Consider the following 21,983-nt stretch of genomic DNA (forward strand, 5'->3'; position numbering starts at 1 on the left):
CCTCAAGATTTTGTTGTGACATATTTCAATTTGAACATATGTATTTTCAGAACAGTACTTCAGTCATCTAAAGTTTTGTATCTGAAGTCTTCTAAATAGCAACTTTCTATATAACAATAATACAATGGCTATACTACAAAACTGTCTATTTCATAAGTATTTAAAATAATATTCCATGATGATTTTTCTATTGAACAGGTTAAAAAACATTTACTTCATGAATCAGCTTCATTATTTTTCTTAGTGATTTTACTTTCTGTAGTGCACTGTGAAAACTTATCAACTCAGAAAAATCCGGGGCTTTTCTTCCTGATTAATAGCATCTACCACCATGTTTTTAATACACAATCATCCTTATTACTCTCTGTGTGTATGTGGTAGATGAAAATCACCTTTTCTAAAAACAATGTAATACATATTCCTTCATTGACCCTTAACAAAATTCTGATCTCCCTATGTGAAGACTGCAACATTGATAGACATTCTAAAGAAAGAATAGATCCTATTCAGTTGGTAAGCATGACTATTGGGTGTGTATGCTATTGTGTGAGATGTACCTCCCTCCTGAATCTTGTTAAGACATCAACGCCTCACCTGTCTGATGTGAACGTGGGGAGAAAAAAGACTAAAGTGTTACTAGTGTAGTATAGGAAAGACATGTTGAGGTGCTAAAGAAATAAGGCAGTTGGCCCTTCAATGCAACTAATTACCAATCAGAAGAGGAACACAGTGGAGTCTATGTCAGAGACATCATTCAGACATGGGGGTTTTAAAGATTGGGGTTAAAACAATATGTGTCAGAATTTTAAAATTTGGTTTACATGAGCTATTAAATATTCTCAAGGGACATTTTATCCCTCAATCATAAACCGGTATCACGTAGAGTTCATAAAACTACTATGGGAAGTTCCTACTTGCCACCACGGTACATTCTTAGAAACCTTAACATAGAGCAGATTGTTATAAAAATTTCATATTTTCTCACAGGAACAATGATATAATTTGATGTTATATGGTAGACCAAGCATCAATAAATTATAGACATGACTGAAAATATGTCTAAAACAAGACATACAATTATAAATGTGTGTAATAATTCTAAATGATAAAAGTATACACTATGTTTTATACCATGGGCATAAATGTACCATTTACTCTTACCATTCACACACCCCAATGAGTTGTAAAACTAAAGTAGAATATATAAATATATAATTCTACTGGATTATAAAGAGTACCTATCCACAAGACTTGCTTAATTTCTATTCTTACTTTCTCTTCTCTGAGAAGCTCCCCATTCTATTACTGTAAAAAAGTTGCTGCATTAAATGCGAATTTTGGTTGTGCAATTCATCCCACTTCCAGTCTCATTAAATGGTGAAATATGTATCTTAGACTAAAATGAGGATAAAATGAGATAGCTATTTGTTAATCCTGTTCCTAAGTATAAGAAGGTAGGTACATGGTATGGTTGACATGGATTTATGTGCTTTTTTGACTAGTCTGTTTTGATTTACATTTTGAAAATCAGTGTCAGGAAAGAAAGATATATATCTATTTGTATGATTAAAAATATTTGTAAGTATCTCTATATTTCCTTTTCTCCAATGTGCTCTAAGAGGTATTATTGGCAGGTGCTAGGCACCAACTTTTGATATAAAAATGTGTGAGAAATAAGAGAAAACCCAACATGAGTTGAAAGATCTCTGAGTGAACCCTTATTAAGAACTATCAAAATTCAGAAAGTGACTTTGGGCAGAAGAGACAAAGAACGTGTAAAGTTTCATGATAGAGTTAAGTTATTAAGGAGCTAGCCAAGTGAATTAGTGACTTCCAGGATGAAAGGAACTGAGAATAGAGAAGCTCACATCTCTCTCTCTTCACAGAGAACAATGCCTCCCAGAAACGCTTTTGTTTCTGCCTCAGCTGCCACTGACCTCTTTTCTCAATTGGTGCCTGCTTTGGGATATAGCATGTTTTCACTGGAAATGTTCAGAAACTGAAAAACTATTGTTCAAAGAGTCGCAATGGCAACATAATAAAATATAATCAAGAGTTAGTTGGCTGTTGTGATTTCATACAAAAGCACAAGAGCTATTCCTCTGTCTAAGATAGCATAGGAACCTTTATGTTATGAAGGCTTGGGTTTTTCTTCACCTGGAGTTAGATTTAAAATGACCTCATTTTTATAAGGTAGACAATCAAAGAATTTGATAACTGCTGGTTGTCCAAAGGGATGGAGTTTTATGGGTTAGGGAAAAAAAAAAAAAAAAAAATCAAATCCCAGAACGAGATTTCTACCTCCCTTGGAGAGATAGAAATATGAAGTGTGATACATTCTCTCTGTGAGAGAAAATGTACCCAACTTCAATGGAATACTTCATCAGTTGCTGGGCCTATAAGTAACCAATTTATTACTATTGATTTTTGCTAAACCATTCAGTTTGTGTTCAAAGATGATTTGTTTTTAAGTCTCTATTTATTCTAAAAGATCCTTAGTTGCTTTGCTTAATATTGGACTGGAGTTGTCGGATAATTTTTAGGAACTATACATTTGAAGATATTCTGAGAAGTTACATTTGTATTTTTGAAAGATAATTTAAAACAGCTTCTTATATGCCTCAAAGTGCCTTATTAACTAATATTTAGATTTAAAATAAGGCTAGATTCATCAAGCAGAAGGTAAAAATGTAATTAGTAAGACAAAATATTCTAGCTCTGGTAGATAGCAATGAAACTACTCATGAGAATCCCAGATATCTATGAATTTTCACATGATACAAGTATATTCACTCAGACTCCCGTAGTATGTCACAACCCCCCTCAGTTTCTTTTAAATTTTTATCAGTACCCCCTTACTTATTCTTATCAGCTGTTTCTACCTCTAGCAATTCACATGGAGCAATTATATTGAATATTTCTGACATCAGCTATCTCCAGTCTTTTGTCTTTATTCTTAACTGAAGCAATTTGGCTAATAAACATACTCAATTTTCCTCTGACTCCTTCCAAATAAATCACACTACAGACACACACATAAAGACACATGCATGTGCGCACACACACATGGAAAATACCCTGAAAGATCGCTTTAGGGACTCTTACCTTTTCCCAGACACCAGTTTCTATATCTGTTAGACATCATCAAAGGACAGATATGCCTGTACTCTGTTCTCTTTCTTGTTTTTCCAAATGTTTTTTAACCTTGTAGTTGACAAAGTCAAACACCCTCTCACACCCTCCTCTTTTTCTTCTCCAGAGCATTCCACACTGCTAACACTTCTTTGGAATTCTGTGATCTTCTCTTACAACCTGCCTTCCTTTATACCTCTCTGACTTTTAATGGTGTTTTCTCAACTTCTTTCCTAATGTGGGTTTCTCTGAATACTCTGCCCTTGTTATTTATCTTTCTTGACACAATTGTCAGTAGTGATCTGACTTTTACACAAGTGCGTTTTGTTTTTTTCACCAAAAGAGAGGTCCCCAAAGGTGTATCTTTGGTCTCACTTCTGTAAGACTCCTTGACTAACACTTGGTAGCATTTCTAACTGGCTATCTCCCCAGGAGATTACTGCCCAAAGTATACTTCCCACCATGTCCGTCTAAATCATGTTTTCTGACTTGCATGAGATGTGAGCACCACAGTAAAAACATTCAGTTTGAATAAATACTTTGTAAGTTATGCTACTTTATTCCTATTTTTATTTTATTTTTTAATTTTTTTTTTTTTTTTTTTTTTAGTTTTAGATGGACCCATCACCTTTATTTAATTTATTTATTTTTATGTGGTGGTGAAGACTGAACCCAGTGCCTCACATGTACGAGGCAAGCAATCTACCACTGAGCTATAACTCCAGCCCTACTATTTTTAGATTGTATTTTTTATTCTTACATTTTCTTAGTAAATGTTTATGTCACTAAAATAATGTTTTCAAATTTATTGAATGATAAGAAAATTCAAAAATATAGTTGTTAAATATTCAGTTAAAAACTATTTTATCATGTATATATAAATATTTATATTTAAGTTAGTTTAATATAAATGGCCTAGAATTTTATTCATAAGGATTTGTGAAAATGCTAACAACGTTAAAATACAACGACCTAAAGACCTAACAATATGACAAGATTGGTTTTATTTTAGAAGTATAAACACCATCTCCAAAGGTTTTATTTACTGCAGATATTTGGTCTATATATTTAATGCTGAATCATAGAATTCTAAACACTGAAATGTAAGCAAGGCACATTCCTTTAACATAAAAAGGAGACAAGTTCAAGGTGAGATATATATGCCTCACAGAGATTCTCAGTTATTAATGTTGCTACAGAATTTACATTTTAATAGCACCACAAGAATCAAGGTATGCACAAAGGTAGTCTCCACAAAGAATTGGTAGCAATTTTATGTGGCAAGCATGAGACTATCTTTTAGATTTCTCACCATGTTAATTTTTATCTTCATTCGCTCATGCTACCATTTCACTGTGGAAAAGAAAAAAGCATGCATCATATTCACTGCTAATTCAAATCTTTGTTCATGTTTTCTTCATCTGGTTCCTCACTTTATCCTCATAAACTAATTCTTTAAATAAACATGGCATAATATCATATTGTGAATGACTGCCCATAGACTAGATTCATCTTCATGTGAGCTCAAGATAAAGGCCCTGTATCTCAAAATGCCTTACTTCAAATAGTTTTTATATTGATTTTGTAGGAAACACATACTTTATTGCTATCTGTCAGATAATTATTGCAAATAAATGTATAAATGCATTCTATCTGAGGAGAAGTGGCACTTGCTGAGATGTGGCACATTTGTACAGTACACAGCTATCACAGAAGTAGGTAGAGGCTCCGTACTGTGCAACATTGTGCAGAATAAACCTCTCTGGGCCTCAGTTTCCTAATTTGTTAGAATTGTACCTACTTCACAGTTTGTGAGAATATGTGAATGTATGATATCATATTTAGCATAAAATCTTTATTCATTAAGTCCCAGGTGTTTTTTCTACCTACACTTGAGACATTTCTGGGAACCTACTTTTTTCAAGAATGTTTTCCTAATTTTCTAGCCTAGGGGAAAGTAAATTTTCTATCAAGTACCAAATGGTAAATATTTTAGGATTTGTAGGCCAAATATTCTGGTTAAGACTGTTTGATCATTGTATCATCCAAGCAGCCAAAGGCTAGGTAATACATAAATAATGAGCACCACTATTTTCATATAACTTAATTTACAAACACTAAATTCAGAGGCCATGATTTGGCTCTTAGGTCATAATTATGGACCTCTGATCCAGTTCACATGATCTCATTTCTGCTTTAATACCTAGAGTTTATTTTATTTTTTAAGAGTTTATTTTTTAGAGTTTATTTTATTTTTATGTTTTATATAAACAAAGAACATTCCAATGTCAGGTGCATTTCATCTATTTCTCACCTCAAGTTCAATTTATGCTTAAATAAGCCTGAAGTTAGAAAACATTTTCCTTCTGAAGACCTCTCTTGAGATCTATATTTGTAAAGTTTTTTGTTTTCCTTCTTCCTTATCTCTAAATTGATATTTATTTCTTTCAATGGGGGAATAAATACATTTAATTTGTGTGTGTGTGTGTGTGTGTGTGTGTGTGCACGTGTGTGTGCATGCATATGCATTATTTAGTCATTATTACTTTTTCATTTCTCATTGCTATGAACAAATTTTACAAATTTACTTTATGTAAGAAGCCCCACACCTTATTTCCTAAGGCTATCTTTTCCTTTTCCTTGTTATTGAGTGGCATTTTAATGCCACCTATCTCAAGACAATGTTCCTCCTAATTTGGGTCCCAAACAGCCACGCCATACCCTTCCAGGTCTTTTAAAGATCTTGTATTCTGATGATCTATCTCTTTATGAGTTCTTGCTCAAGCAAAATGACCAATTCTGTCAGTGGTCAGAGCTTCTGTACAATGGGCACCATTACCACAAATTTGAGGCTTAAAGCCATCTTCAAAGGAAGACTTTGGAATAATATAGGTGTTCTACCACACATCACAGAACAAAATTTAGTTTCGTAATGAGAAAGTTTTCATGGTCCTGAAGTTTCATAACTGTGGCTAGAGACATATACTAGACCCCATCAATGTAAATCCCGTCAACATAGAAATGAAAGTTACTTTGCCATCTTTAATAGTGTCCTTTTCACAAGAGATATTTTTTCCTTCTTGTTCATTTATTTTTTCTTTCAAAACTGATTTATTTCTTTATTTCAGTTTTATTACTGAAGTAGCAGACCTAGGATATATGAAAAAGAAGATGGAAGTCAAACCAATAATTTTTAAGATACATAAAATGACCATAGGCTAAGCAGCATAGTCTTAACTAAAATCCATTTTAAAAATTAGAACTAGTGAGAGATTTTAAATTGCCACTTATATGTATTATTGTTTAAAGTGACTTAAAGGACATTAACAGATAGCTAACTGTTACAGCTTAATTTTAAAAGAATCAAAAACATAGGGAAGACACACAATATAAATTTAAGTGAAAATAAAGGCTAACAATTCTTTGGTCATTAGAATTTTTTTTACCATTGTACTGGAAGGAATTTTAGGACTCAAATACAACAAGTTTGCAGTAATCATCACAGGATATCAGCCTCCCTTACACACACCAGGGGCAACATCTGCACCAAGGTACAGAACCCTGGATTTGGAATCAGTTGCTTGCTTCTCTTCTCACATTTTATTCTCCGCAAATGGTTAGTAATCTAGACCACATCACAGAAGATGCTCACTCAGTATTTCCCTACCTTTGTTTAAAGTACTAAATTAAAGTAAAAATTTATTTCCAAGGTTGTAGTAGACTTTTGAAAAGTTCAGAGAGTTGATTCATTTCCAGGTAGATAAACAGGGGAAAATATGCTAAAGACATGAACAGGTATTGGAAAAAGAATGCCTAGAAAACATTTGTTATTTATAAACACTATTTAAGCACTAATAAAATCATAATGGAAAATTTTTATCAATTTTTCTTAAGTAAAATGAATATTAATCTTATAAAACACAATTGAAATCCTTTCTGATAAAATTCCTTTGAGATCTAAGAGTCAATCAATCACAGGAAAATGTATAGAATTTAAGCAATTTTTGGAAGCAGTGACAAAATTTCACCCTTTTTTAGGAACTTTTGGTTCTTCCTAGGTTCTAGTAGGAAATATTTGACTGTCAGTATTATTTCTAGAACTAACTGGGGATAGTCTGAAACAGACCCTTTTCAACAAGAAACTGCTTGCATCTCTTTCCACAAAAACATCTTATTGGCTTTGTAATTTATTGTTACGGTGAGAGGACAATGTGAATCCAAAAGAAAAATAATTTCTATTTTCAAGGACTAACTAGGTTGCTGTTACAAAAGAACAAAATGTTACCCATCTCACTTATAACTGAAATGCTTTCATAACAAGATCCTGTCCTGGGTATTTATTCATTGTTACAGATATTTTTAAGTGCCAAGTATGTATCACAGATTACTTAGAAAGTTGTGATATGTTAAAAAAAAAAGAATTAGAAACATTGTAAAAGTCTACATAATCTAATTAAGCTCTGGGTTAAATGTCAGCTTGTATAATCTTTCAGTGTCAAACTAATGTATTTGTAACTAAAGAATGAGAATTCCTTGTCTAGCTTATAGTTTGCTTTCAATTTCTCAGCAATACAGATTTCAGACATCGACATAATATTTCTGTTACTCATTCTCCGTGATTAAATGAAATACATCTGTATAGTCATTTCCTCTGCCTTATAAATTCCCAGATTAAGTTTTTTCTTTATTATTATTATTACACAGATTTTTTCTCTCTCAGTTTTCTCATATGTGGCAGAAAGAATATAAACTTTTAATTTTCAGAAAACAAAAGACCTCTGTATAGTATCCATACATATTTTCAAGGGCTCAATTTAACAATAATATGTTATACTTCATGGCCTACCAGGTTATTGAATATATATGTAATTTTACTGATCAGAATTGCTTTAGCTCAGAAGTTCTTCCTATTCTGAAACAGCATCAAGGAAGTTCTGATTAACAATTTCCAAAAAAATTTTTATATTACTGCAGAATTTTGCCAACAAAGTAAATGGAGCAAAGAACTGAAACAACCATGGCTCCATGAAGCTCATGATACTCCTGCAAAATGAGCTTCAATTCAGTTACATTTATGAGTAAGAATTAGTTTTCTGGCCTTTGGCTTCAGATGATGGACTTTTATAATTAGACTTTAAAGTTCTGCATGTGATTAAATCTGCAATCCTTTGATTCCCTTCATCAAAGCACTTTATACAAGTTTTGAACCTCCCTCTATTCGCCTTCCAGCTTTTGTGTTTTTCTCATGCAATTTCAAAACAGTTTAATAGGACATTTATTTTCAGTCCTCAAAATGCAAATACCTTGGGGATTTTTAAAAATAAATTAGATAAGAATTAGTATGATGCTTTCTCCCATTTTTTCTTCCAATTGGGCTGTCTTCAGATACTTTGTAAAAATTTAAGGTTTAAAAAGTAGGATAGAAGAGAAAAACTTTAAGGAAAGAATACACTTTAAGAGGAAGTTCTTTTGGCATCAAAAGATACACCACACAATCCTGCCAAAATTAGAAAGGGATAAAGCCAATAAAATAAAATATCTTCTCGTTATGTATGGCCCCTGGCATATTGAAGTTGCTTAGGAGATGTTCATTTAGTTATAATTATAGTTATATGATATTATAATTATAGATAATTATGTAATGATTATATAATTTATTATGATAATGAAAATGCCTCAGAGCTGGTGAACAAGTAATCACTGGGATTAAGATCTTCCTGGAGGTATCTCTATTTCTAACATGTCGTTTTTATTTTTATGTAATATTAATTATGCAAGAATATGTGCTTAATAAAAGCAAAGGGAAGTGAAATTGAAGTATAATTGTACATTATGTTCTTTGGTATAGATATTTGTTCTATTGTGGTAAAATATAAAGTTTACCATTTGAAACATTTTAGAGTGAACATCTCAGAAGTGTGTGATAATCACTTACTATCTACCTCCACAACTTCATCTTCCTAACAAAAGTGGAATTGTACAATATTTTTTTTTTGTTACTGCCTTATTTGATTTGTGACAGTGTCTTTGAGGTTCATCCTGGCTGTAGCATGTGTCAGAATTCTATTCCTTTTTAAGGTTGAATAATATTTCATTCCAACATATACTACATCTTGTCTGTTCATATATCAATGTACAGTTTGTTTCCTTGTACCTTTTGCCTTTTGTGAATAATATTACTATAAACACAAGTTGAAAGTGGAATTGCTGGATAATATGGTAATTCTATTTTCAGTTTTTTTATGAAGGAAGCATCACACTGTTTTCCATAATAGTTATGCACTTGTAGTAGTGTACAAGGATTCCATATTCTCTACATTTTTGCCGGTACTTCTTTTATGATTTGGATATGAGGTGTCCCCCAAAAGCTCATGGGTGAGACAAGGCAAGAATGTTCAGAGGTGAAGTGATTGGATTACAAGGACTACAAACTAAACCACTTGAATGGATTAACTGGGTGGTAACTGTGGACAGGTGCAGTGTGACTGAATGAAGTAGGTTACTGGGGATGTGCCTTGGGGTTTATATTTTGTCCCTGGTGAGCAGAGCTCTTTCTCTACTTCCTGGCTGTCACTTTCTGAGCTACTTTCCTCTGCCCTGCCCTTCCTAAATGATGTTCTGCCTGATCTTAGACCCAGGGCTATGGTGTTGGCCAACCATGGACTGAACCTCTGAAACCATGAGCCAAAATAAAAAAATTTTCTCTTCTAAGTTGTTCTTGTCAAATCTTTTGGTCACAACATTGAAAAAGCTAACTAATACAACTTCATTTTAATTTTTTATAGTCAATCTAAGTGGTGAAAAGTAGTTCCTCAGTGTGTTCCGGATTTGAATTTTGTTAATGATTAGTGATGCTATTTAATGCTTGCTTATAGTACTCTATTATGCTTTTTATTTCTGTAAGATAAATATATTTATTTCTGAATTTAGTCATTTGAACCTTCTGTCTCTGTGTCTTTCTTTTGTTAGTCAATCTACCTTACAGTATGACAATTTTATTGACTTTTCCAAATAACAAACTCTTGGTTTCATTGATTTTTCTCTATTGTTCCTTTCTTTCTTTATCTCTGTTCTAATATTTATTATTTCTTATACTTTACCTAACTTTGCATTTAGTTGGTTCTTCTTTTTCTCATATTTTAGGGTATAGAGTTAGGTTTTTGAGTTGAGATCTTTCTTCTTTCCATGTAAGTTTTTCAGCTATGAATAAATAAGAGATATTTTATGTGATTTTAATATTTTAAAATTTGATACTTGTTATGATGCATAACATAAGATATACCACACAGAATATTCTATGTATATTTGAGGGAAATGTGTGTTCTGTTTTGTTTTTGTGCTTTGTTCAATATGTTGGTCAAATCCAATTGATCTATGATGTTCAGACTCTCTATATCTTAATGATCCTTTCTTTCATTGCTCCTATTATTGAAAGAGATGGATTGAATTATATTATTGTATACTGTCTAATTCTTTCATCAATTCTGTCATGATTTGCTTTCTATATTAAGTGGTTCTGATTTTTGTTTAATGTTTATAATTGTATCTTCTTGATGAATTACTTATTTCATTGTTATCAAACATCCTTCTTTACCTCTTGTAATAATTTTTTTACATCAAGTCTATTTTGTCTAAGTATAGCTATTCTGTTTTCTTTGGATACTGTTTGCATGAAAGATTTTTTTTCAAACTTTCATTTTCAACCTAAGCATGCCTTTAAACCTAAAGTGAGTCTTTTATGAACAGCATGTAGTTAAATCTTACTTTGTAAAAATTCCATTCTGCCAATATGTCTTTGAGTTGCATCTATTTACATTTAAAGTAATTACTGATAGGATGAGATTTCTATTTCTATTTATTTGTTTTAATATATTTTATAGCTTCTTTGTCCTTCATTTTCTACCTTACTCTTTTCCTTTTTGTATTCTTTTTTACTCTAGTGACACATTTTTATTCCTTTCTCATTTCCTATTGTATACATAATACTGATTTTTTTCATTGTGGTTACCATGGGGATTACTTACATCATCATAAATTAGAGCAATCTACTTTAAGTTGATACCAGTCTATCTTTAATCACATAAAATTATTTACAAATTTCATTATCCCCCATTTATTTTATTGATGTAGTAAATTACATGCATATATATTGTGTACCCATTAATATAGATTTATAATTATTTTTATGCTTTTGTTTTTTAAGCCTATAGAAAATAAAATTGATATTGTTAATCAAAATAATAATATTGAAGTATTTACATTTGTCACAGAACATGGTGTTTTCACATGGGTTTGAATTTCTTTCCAGCATTCTTTCATTTCAACTTGAAGTTCACCCCGTAGCATTTCTTATGGGGCATGTCTAGTTGTAATGACTTTTCAACTTTGGATGTGTGTGAATGTATTAATTTCTTACTGTGTTTAAAGAATAGCTTTTTCATGTACAGAATATATAGTTAAGGTTTCCTTTTTTTTTTTTTTGGTGATGTAATTATATCATTTCACTGTCTTTTGGCCTGCAAGATATCTTCTATCTTATAATTTTAAATTTTTTCCTTGAATATTGTGGTATAATTAATAAATAAAATTGTGTGTATTTAAGGTGGACAACATAATATTTTGGTTTATGTATACATTTTGAAGTCATTATCCCAAGCCAATTAACACATCCATCATCTCCCATTATGGTCTCTTTTGTTTGTGGTGAGATCTATACTTTTACCAAATTTCAAATATACAGTATGATATTAACTATAGTCACTTTGCAGTACATTAGGTAATTTGTACATTATTTATAATTAAGATTTTGTACTCTTTAACCAATATCTCTTTCCCCCTTCTAAACCCCTTGGAACCACTATCCTATTCTCTGTTACTTTTTGAGCTTGAAATTCTTTTATTGTTTTGGATGCACCATGTGAGATCACAGATCATACAGGGTATGCCATTCTCTGTCTGGTCTGTTTCACACAGCATAATTTTTTCTAGCATTAACCATGTTGTTGCAAGCACTAGGACTTTATTGTTTTAAGATTCTGAATAATATCCATTGTATTCCTTTTGAAACCTAAGTAATGATCCATTGTATATGGAATATTCCAAATACCAGTTCCTTTATACATTCATTTGTTTACAGCTATTGAGCTTGTTTTCAATTCTTGGATTTGTAAATACTGCAGTGAACTTGAGAATACAAATATCTGAGACTATTTTATTCCCTTAGTATATATACCCATAAGTAGGATTGTTGAATTACATATTTCTATAATTCATCTTTTGAGAAAACTCCATACTGTTTTTCATAATGGTTGCAACAATTTGCATTCCCATCAACAGTATAAAAGGGTTTCCTTTTCTCCACATCTTCACAAACACTTGTTATATTTTTTGCTATTTGTTAATAGTCATCCTAACAGGTGTGAGATGATACCTCATTGTAGTTTTAATTTTTATTTCCCTGATGATTTGTGACATTACAACCTCTTCATATACCTGTCAACCTTTTGTATAGTCTTCTTTGAAAAATGTTTAGCTAAGTGTTTGCACATTTTTTTTTACTCAGGTTTTCAATTTATTTTTGCTATTGAATTATATATTTCCTTATATAGTTGGAGAAATATTTTATTTTTGTATTCGAAGAGTAATTTAATTTCACTTGAAAATCAGGATCAGTCTCCTCAGCTAGCATTGAAACTCTCTTCTTTGCCTGCTGATTCAAAAGTCATGAAAAGCCCAAGGTGATCAAATGGCAATCTCATTTTCATAAGAACCATTGTTGTGTATTCTGGTGAAAGGAAGCACTTCCTTTAGAACTTCTAGAGAATTAAAGATTTCTGGACCATTAAAGCATAAAGTCACAGGGACAGGAGGGAACATCTTTACTTGAAGGTCATAGGAAATGATAATGAGAGGTGCCAATGCCATTTCTACATCTTGTTTTCTGGATCCTGGCTATGGAAATATTGGCCTTAGAGAGTTCCATGAACACAGAGTACTCAAAGGGATCATGTTTTAATCCTAGATGCCAACATCCAAATCTAAATTAGAATAACATTATATATGTTGAGTTATAATGAAGTTAATCTAGAGATCTGAAGTACAAAATGAGGCTGGCCTCATATTATCATCTTTAGTAGTGAATAATATTTTACTATGTACTAGATATATTCAAAGAGATTTCAGGAGCTCTTATGAGAAGTGGAGTTAACTATGTAACACTGATAGCTGTATTAATCAGCTTCATGTAGTGGTCATTTCCCTACAAAACATCAAGCTATATTGCTTACATATGTACAATACAAGATAAAGAAAACAATATTTCATTTTTTCACATTTTATGAAGGCCCATGATGTTTTTATTCATTGTGGTTACTCTATATAATGACACTTAAATTTTATTTAATAAATCATATATATATGATTTCAATTTTGACATCTTTGAAATAAACAAAAAATCAAATATTCAAGCAACCTGAATATAGTATATTCTAAATATTTATACTTTTGTAACCTATTTTTTTTAATGATTTACTAAAGAGAATTTGTTTAAAAAAAATACTACAGAGGGTTCTCAACTAATCCTGGGTAACTTACATAAACATTGCACACAGATAAAACCTGAAAACTCACATTGAGCTTGGTATGGTGGTACTTGTCTGTAATCCTGTGAGTTGGGAGACTGAGGCAGGAGGATTGTAAATTTGAGGCCAAATCTCAGCAATTTAGTGAGAACCTTAGCAACTCAAAAATAAATAAATAAATAAATAAAAAAGAACTGAGGATGTAGCTCATGGTAAAACACCCCTGGTTTAACTTCACAGTACAAAGACAAAACAAAACAAAACAAAACCTCTAGTTGATGTAGTAGTGTTAATTCAGTTTCAGGTTTCTTTTGGGTTTAACTAGTTTAGGTATGCACTTTCTGTTTTTTTGTGGAGTGACATTTTATACCATGTAGATTTGTGTAAACATTGCTATGATCAGGATAAAGAACTATCCTTTCACCACAAAAATCCTTGCTTCTATATATAGTGACTCTTGTATTAAATCTCAGCATATGCATCACTTCATCTATAGTTCCAGTTTTGATTCCTTTACATTGACACAAAAACTCTAAGAAGCAACCTGTTGTACTGTTATATTTTCAAAATCAAAAGAGAATATTTTATCATGGTTTTACATCTGCATAAAGTATTCAAAAGCATCCAACTTAGTTTTCATAGGATCACATATTTCATTAAATAATATTTTTCTATGTCATATAATTCAAAACCAATTTTGCTTATAGTAAATAATGTTGGTGGGGAAGGCACAACAGAATTTAGGGAAGCATGCAACCAGCTGGTAGCAATAGAAGACACAGGCTTATTCTGGAGAGCAGATTGCTGGTTGTAAGCTTTCAGTGTTACTTGAGCTTCAGCCATTATGTTTTACAAGAGAGAATCTGTGCTTTTGGTGACCTAAAGGTCAGGATGAATTCAAATGATTGTCACACACAATTATAGAAGTAGACCCCAAACCAAGAGAAAATAGCAGAGAAACTTGAAGTAAAATTAGTAATCTCAAAATACATAAGCGTGGGGGGTGTTACAAGAACAATGAACCTAGACAACGGAAGCTCTATCTGAAGGCAGCAGCTGTTTCCAAGATTCAGGCATTTCTTGCCACTTGAAAATGCAGTGCATTAAGTTGTAAGCCTTGAATAAATTATTGAATTGACACACGGTGTTTTTTAAATGGAAAATGTTTGATTTTATTGGAAATTTTGATATTGTTTGATTTGCTTTTAATATTGCATTGCATTGCTAAAAGAAGGTGACGACGTTGATGCTTGAGAACAGGATCGGAGCATGTCAACTTCCTTGGATGAAGTCCTGGAGGATGGCATATGGAGGATACTAGCATCTTCCTCACCACGGCTCAGTACTAGGTTCTGTCTGTGGAGGAGAGATTGTCTTTGAAAATCTTTTAATATGACTAATGTAGAATTCATAGGCTTTTTTTGAAGATTATTTTTATCAAGCTTATTTTCTTTTATCCTAGTGATAATATCTTTCAGATTGCTTCATATGTAGATTTTATTTGAATTGGAATTTTGACAGCTCATGTGGCTAGACTATGCTATTTTGGAAGATGATGATGCTAACAATGGGTTTTCCTTGACTATGCATACAAGTTTGGAGGAAAATTTAGATGTGACTTATAGACCTGATGAAAATATGTGACTCTAAATTAGGTCCTTTACAAAAATTTTGGAATGGAATTTTCCAAATAGTTGACTTCAGAAAGGTTGGACTTAACTATCAAATGCCAAATCTTGATGCTTTACAAATGGTGACGCAATTGAAATTTAAAACAAAAATTTAAGATTTAAAAGATGATACAATATGGGGGATGGAATTAGCTGAGTTGGAATATAGTCACATGTGCATGAGAAAAGAGCTCTGTGTTATATGGTTCCACAGGAAAGTAGTGAAGAAATTCTGTCATTTGAAAATGGCAAAGTAGCTCATACCATTTGTTTTAGTCAACTTATTGTAATTATGACCAAAATACCTGACAAGAACTATTTAGAGATGGAAAAGTTTATTTTGACTCAGTCCATGGGCAACCTTGTGAACCCAAGGTAAGCCAGTACACCACAGTAGAAGGGGCTACAGGATGTGGAACCCCTACAGGGTACATCCCCAGTGACCTACCTCCCTCAGCCATGTCCCACCTGCCTACATTTATCACCTAGTAGTCCATTCAAACTAGGATGAACTGATTAAGTTACAGCTCTAATAATCCAATCATTACCTGTGAATATTCCTGTAATAACATAGGAGTTCTGGGGGATACTTCATAACTAAACTATAATATCCCACCTCTGGCCCCCAAAGCTCATGTCCATCTCATAATGCAAAATATGTTTCATTCATTTTTAAAAGTCTCCATAAATGGAAAAGTTCCAGTATTGCCCAAAAGTCCAAGTCCAAAGTCTCATTTGAGACTTAAAGCAATCTCCTGGCTAAGAGCCAGGAATAAAAATCAAAAGCAAGTAACATATATACAGTATAAAATGATAGAGAGTAAATATTCCCATTTGAAAAATTCTTCCTGTAAACTAACTCCAAATGTTTCTGAACCACGTGGTCAGGTTAGACACAACAATGACCCCAGTTCCCAGTACCAACTTCTGTGTTGGTTAGCTTATCATCACTGTGATCAAAATACCTCAGAAGAACAACATAGAGCAGAAAAGTTCATTTTTGCTCATGTTTTCAAAGTTCTATCCATGGGCAACTGACTACATTGCTTTGGACCTAAGGTGAGGCACAATACCATGGTGGAAGGGTGGTGGCAGCTGAAAGTTGCTTACCTTATGGCTGTCAGAAAGTAGAGAGCTATGCCCAGTGGCACACACCTGTAATCCCAGCAGCTCAGAAGGCTGAGGCAGGAGGCTATTGAGATCAAAGCCTGCCTCAGCAATTTTTAGGGAGACTCTAAGCAACTCAGAAAGACCTGTTTCTAAGTAAAATACAAAAAAGGAATGGGGACATGACTCAGTGATTAAGCACCCCTGGGTTCAATCCCTGGTACAAAAAACAAAACAAAACAAAAACAAAAACAAAAACAAAACAAAACAAAACAAAACAAAGGAAGAGTTTACAGGAAAGAGGAATCCTTCCAGGACACACCTCCAGTGAATGCCCCATCTTCCTTGCAGTTAACACTATCACCCAGTTAGTCTATTCAAACTGGGTGTACTGATTAGGTTACAATCTAATCACCTCTCTTTCACACATTCTTGCATCAACACTGGAGTCTTGGGAGGACACCTGATATCTGTATCATAACACTATTAACAATAATATTTTTTTTCTCCTGAAAGCTCTTGGTAGAACTTTTCCTAATTTGGGCAAAACTTCTGTACCTATTGCAGTGGTGCTATGAACTTGTGTCATGGCAAACATCTCTTTCTAAAAAATTGAAAACAGTTAACTGAGGAATTAGATTAATGAAGAGACTGTGAAAATGAAAACTGAAATTATGGACTAATTAAAAATACTACATGAACGAAATCAAACAAGTCTCTTGCAATACATGGCAACCAGACTTCTCACAAAGAGTAACAGACTTTTGTGATGGATTGATTTTTATTTGGCAAGAGAGGGAGAGAGTTCAGAAGGAGAGAGAAAAGGATAGTCTGGAGGTGATATTGATTTGGGGAAAATATAATGAATCTTGTTCAGACAGATTGACTTGAAAGTAAGAAAACGTGTCCATGTGAAAATAAAAGAAGTAGAATTTAAGTAATAAAGATAATAGAAATGGACTATTGCTCAAATCCAAAGACAAAGGATGTTTTAAGTAGCAGGTATTAGAAATAATGTATTATTTACATTATTAGGCAACTGTTGCAAATGATATTAGATATACATAGACAAACTGCATTTTACAAGTATAGATTTACTTTAAAGGAGGTTATATGGCAAATTGAAAACATTACTAAAGATTCTATGTCCTTTTTTCAGTAAATCTTCTATTACCTGTTGTTACTAATTTTTATTTAAAAAATAGCCATTGTTGACGAGAGAGGGAGAGGGAGAGAAGGAGAGGGAGAGAGGGAGAGAGAGAGGGGGGGGAGGGGGAGGGGGAGGGGGAGAGGGGGGGAGAGAGAGAGAGAGAGAGAGAGAGAGAGAGAGAGAGAGAGAGAGAGAGAGAGAGAGAGAGAGAGAGAGAGAGAGACTCTGCTCTCCAGATACAAAATATATATTCCATAGCCACGCCCCAATCCCCACCTCCTCCAGCCACACCCTACCACTTCAATTAATCCCATCTGGGATTAATTCACTGATTGGGTCTTACAACTCAATCAGTCTCCTCTGCATTGTCTCACACATGAAGTTTTGGGGGACATCTCACATCCAAACCATAAAGCAATTATAACTTGTTGGTATATTATTTTATTGTCATATAATATGTAGCACAGGAAAAGAGTGAAATACAGCTATGTCATAGGTAACTACATAAAAACCCTTAAAATAGACTTAGAAAATAGAGCAAATCACAGAAGCATGTGTAAAATAAAATATATGTAATTAAAGAACAGGTTAAATTAAAAAAATAGCAATAAATTAATAAGCAGATTGAGAATTATGTTTTGAGCACTGAACCTATTTAGTAGTTATTCTTATTTTACTTATGAGAAATGTATTTAAACAAAAAAAAATGGTAAGTATTAAAGACAGAACTTTGGTCACTTGAAATACAGTAACGTATTTGTTTAGGTAAAGCTATTGTACAATCCTCACAGGAGTTTAAGATACATTTATTTTTGCTTCATATTTTTGAGAACTATAACTTCATATTTTGAGAACTTGTTTCTATAGGTTGAGTACCCCTTATCCAAAATGCCTGGGACCAGAATGTTTCAGGTTTGGGGTTTTCAGGATTTGGGAATACTTGCATACACATAATGAAATCTCTTGTGGAAGGAACCTATGTCTAAGTATGATTTTTTTGTTCATATATATCCTATACACATAGCTTGAAGTTAATTTGGTACACTATTTCTAGCCTTCCTATGTTTTGACTGCATTCTATTACATGAGATCCAATCAAAAACTTTCTGCTTCTGGCCACATGTTTATACTTACAAAGTTTCAGATTTAGAGCATTTCAAATTTTATATAATCAAGTTAGGGATGTCCAACTTACTTAAATCATAACAGAGCCATTAAAATAAAAGATTCAGGTTGCATGTTTTTTAAAATACTTAAGAAAACAACCTTCTATATTTGATTTTCTAGCCCTTTATATTTGATAGGGGAGTTTTCAAGTCTATACTTTTGCTCATTTTTTTCTCTTTCCTCATGTCTCCAACATTTTGGCAGAAGTCACTGAAAAATGTTGGGTGTAGAAGGACTGGGAAGAGACTAGAATAGAAAGTGAAGTGTAAGTCCCCGTGTAACATAGCTTCAGCATGAAAAGTTCAAAGAACCCACACACTTATACAACACAAGCATTAGTGACACTAATAGAAAATCCTTTCCCTGAGTCTGAGATTGGTAGGAAAAGCCACTTAAAAATCTTTAAATGAGAAATATTTCCCAATATTTTTGGCTTTTTCAGTTTGGGTTTCATGATGAAAAATCATACTCTAAATATGAATGTCTCCAAAATGTTTTTGATAATTTGCTTAAGGGTATGCCACATTTTCCACAAACTTGTATAAAATCATCTATCATAACAGATTACAGTAATAATAGAAGTTATGCAATACATCATACGCATTTTTGTTTTTTAAAATGAATGTCCAACTTAGGTATAAAGGTAAACCACATTTTCTTTGTAAAGACAATGAACTCACTATTTTTTAAATTGTGAAGACTATAAGGACATAGAATTGTTTTGACATGGATAGTGAGTACTCAAAAAGAAAAACACTGTTTCAGATTTAGAATTGAATACCCCAAGTATCCTTTTTTCCTTCAATATCAGAGTACAGAGTTTAACCGCTATATCTAGGCAATTTGAGGAATTATTTGGGTCTTATTTTACACTAGCTGCAAAAACTTCAGAACGAATCTGACCAAATTTGATAAATATATGAAATGAGAAATATCAAATTAATTCAGTGTTGCTGCTAGCTGTGGATCTGCTTAAGTGGGGCAATGCAGAGAAAGAAGGCCAATAATCAGATAAGCAGAGAGCTCTAATTAAAGAGGTAAAGCAAGGTGGACACAGGTCATTGTAATAGGGGAGGTAAGACACCAAGTTATGGGCAAAAACAAATCCAAGGTCAACAAACAGGAAGTAGGTGAGGTAACTGGTGTCCCATTTCTATTGCTAATTAACAAGCTGCCACAGGATGTAGTTGTATAATAACCATTATATTAAACTCCAAGATTGTGTGACTTTGGAATTTAATTGGGCACAAGCAGATGACTTAATCCTAGTATATGATTTGATACTAAGAATGTGTGACTTCCAGTTTGAAAATCACGTAAGCTCCATGCAAGTGAGGACAAGTTGCACTGTCTGTGAGCATGTGATGTTCGAGATTTTAATCTCACCATTGTGATACAATGAAAACCATCACAATTGGAGACCAGAACAAAGTAACTGTGCTAGATAACTTGGCTGTATAGAACATTGTAACCCTGTCCCATAGTGACATATTTTAATAAACTTTAATAAACATTACTTATATGTAAGACATCACTTTGCAAATGTTTGATTAATAACTAGCATATACTCAATCTTTTCAAAAAGATGATAAATTAAGCTTAACATTAAGCTGAGTTTTTATTTAGAAATAATTCATATAGCATAAAATTCATTCATGTAAATTATACAATTAAGAAAATTTTAACATACGTATAAACTTATGTGATCATCACCAGTATCTAATTAAACAATATTTTCATTACCCACAAAAGTCCCTGGAAATTGCTAATCCACTTTCTGTCTTTATGGATTCCCCTCTTAGGGAATTTTAAATGAAGTCATATAATATGTGGCTTCTTCCTCTGGCTTTTTTCATTTACATAATGTCTGTAATGTTTTAAAGGCTCATCCATGTTGTATTGTAGCTCAGTACTTCACTAATTTTTATGGATGGAAGCTACCCCATTGTATGTTTTATGTGTGTGTATTTGCACACACAAATGTTACTCCTTTTGGTTTTCATTCATCATTTGATTCATGCATCAATTGATAAACATTTTCATGTTTAAAGCATTTTTGGATATTATGAATAATACTGCTATGAATAGTCCTGTATGTGTTTGTGTTAACATATTCTCAAGCCTTTCAATACCTAGAAGTGGATTTGTTGAATCATATGGTAACTGTGTCTAATTTTTTGAGGAACTGTCAAATTATTTTTCATATTATATAAATATTCTATTTAGTATTGAATTGAATTTCTCCATATCCTAACTAAAACTGTCTATTTTTCTTATTTTTAATTTTTTCTATCCTCTCATTATGGTTTTGATCTGAATTGCTCTAATTACTAATGATACTGAGAATCTTTTATTGCTTATTACTGATTTGAATAACTTCTTTGGAGAAAGTTCTATTTAAATTTTTTGTCCATTTTTAATTGGATTTTGTTAATTTCTAATTGAGTTCTTCTTAATTGGGCTTCTATTCTATGGATTGCTATTTCACTTTTTGGATGGGACTCTTTGAAGCACAAGCATTTTAAATTTTGATGAAATCCAGTTTTCTTTTTCTTTCTTTTGTAGTTTTGTCATCATATCTAAGAAACCATTGCCTAATCTAAGATCAGAGACTCATGCCCTTATTTTCAAAGAGCTCTTGCTTTTACATTTAGGTCTTTGTTCCACTTTGAGTTGATTTTGTAAGAGGAATGAAGTAGGGGTCCAGGATTCCCAAGTGCACATACAGATGTCATATGTTGAAAAGATGATTCTTTCTTCTTTGAATTATCTTGAAATTCTTGTCAAAATTCAATGTAGTGTAATGTAAAGATTTAAATCTTGACTCAATTTTACAAATACTTTTTTCTATCCTATGACAATAGCACACTGACATTATTACTCCATCTGTGTAGTAGGTTTTGAAATGGGAAGTGTGAATCCTCTCAATTTGTTTTTGTGTTTCAAGATGTTTATGGCTTTTGTAGGTCCACTCATTAGCATCTAAATTTTAGGATCCACTTGTTGATTATAGAAGGAAAATAATTAAAATTCCTGCTGAAATTTTGTTATGGATTACATAAAATTTAATTTGGGGTGTATTGCTACTTTTACAATATTAAATCTTCCAATCCATTTACATGGAATATTTTCCATTTATTTTTGTCATCCTAAATTTCTTCCAAAAATGCTTTGTAC

General features: G+C 32.5%; 1 non-coding gene across 1 annotated transcript; it reads left to right on the top strand.

The window, feature by feature from the left end:
• The first annotated feature begins 499 nt into the window (after positions 1–499).
• On the top strand, positions 500–604 carry LOC124984153 (small nucleolar RNA U13). Its single transcript, XR_007108611.1, has one exon. It is a non-coding gene; the product is annotated as a small nucleolar RNA U13 (small nucleolar RNA).
• Positions 605–21,983: the final 21,379 nt, after the last annotated feature.

The sequence above is a fragment of the Sciurus carolinensis genome, chromosome 4 (assembly GCF_902686445.1).
Source record: "Sciurus carolinensis chromosome 4, mSciCar1.2, whole genome shotgun sequence".
Classification (NCBI taxonomy): Eukaryota; Metazoa; Chordata; class Mammalia; order Rodentia; family Sciuridae; genus Sciurus; species Sciurus carolinensis.